This window comes from Camelina sativa, unplaced genomic scaffold (assembly GCF_000633955.1).
Source record: "Camelina sativa cultivar DH55 unplaced genomic scaffold, Cs unpScaffold14862, whole genome shotgun sequence".
Taxonomy (NCBI): Eukaryota; Viridiplantae; Streptophyta; class Magnoliopsida; order Brassicales; family Brassicaceae; genus Camelina; species Camelina sativa.
In genome coordinates, this window is record NW_010935890.1 from 1 (window position 1) to 325 (window position 325).

At 38.5% G+C, this 325-nt stretch overlaps 1 long non-coding RNA gene across 1 annotated transcript; it reads right to left on the minus strand.

Moving 5' to 3' along the window:
* Positions 1 to 113: 113 nt before the first annotated feature.
* LOC109132044 lies at positions 114 to 325 on the minus strand. The gene is made up of 2 exons (XR_002037348.1): positions 244 to 325; positions 114 to 145 (listed from the first exon to the last, which is right to left on the minus strand). It is a non-coding gene; the product is annotated as an uncharacterized LOC109132044 (long non-coding RNA).

The window sequence follows — 325 nt, forward strand, 5'->3', positions numbered from 1 at the left end:
GAATTAGGGTTAGAGATCCATAACTGGGCAGAGCTCATCCAGCTCTTTTTATCAGTTTCCAGTTTTGCCCCTTCACCATCTTTGAATTTCCCATTTGATGCCATCACTGATGACCCTTTTCTAGCCTCTGCCAACATCCCAATCGCTAAAACAGAGAGACAGAAACAATAACAATCTCTTCAAATCACAAAACACAAAACACAATTCGATTTATAAAAAAAGGAGAGATTTTTTCAAAGGTACCTTCGTTCAATAAGAGCATGCACAAAGGTAGTTCTCGTTTAAAAACATCGATTTTTTTCCTCTCTTCCTCTAATCTCCCGAC